We start from the raw sequence: 347 nt of genomic DNA on the forward strand, positions 1-347 counted from the left end.
AAATGTATATATATATATATATATATATATGTATGTATATGTATATACATACATATACATATATATTACATCTATATATACGTGTGCAATATAGAAATATCAACGAATATACAAATAAATACAAACATACATACATACATACATAAACTTATATACATATGTATATATAAAAAGATAGATAGATAGATACATAAAAAACATATATACACAACCTCGTATACATACATACATAAAACATATATATATATATATTAAAATAAATAGATAGAACATATATTCTTAAATCTAAGACAACTATCGTTATAAATATATATGTGTGTATGTGTGTGTATGCGTATGCATGTTTA

This window comes from Sphaeroforma arctica (genome assembly GCF_001186125.1).
Source record: "Sphaeroforma arctica JP610 unplaced genomic scaffold supercont1.402, whole genome shotgun sequence".
NCBI classification, from domain to species: Eukaryota; class Ichthyosporea; order Ichthyophonida; genus Sphaeroforma; species Sphaeroforma arctica.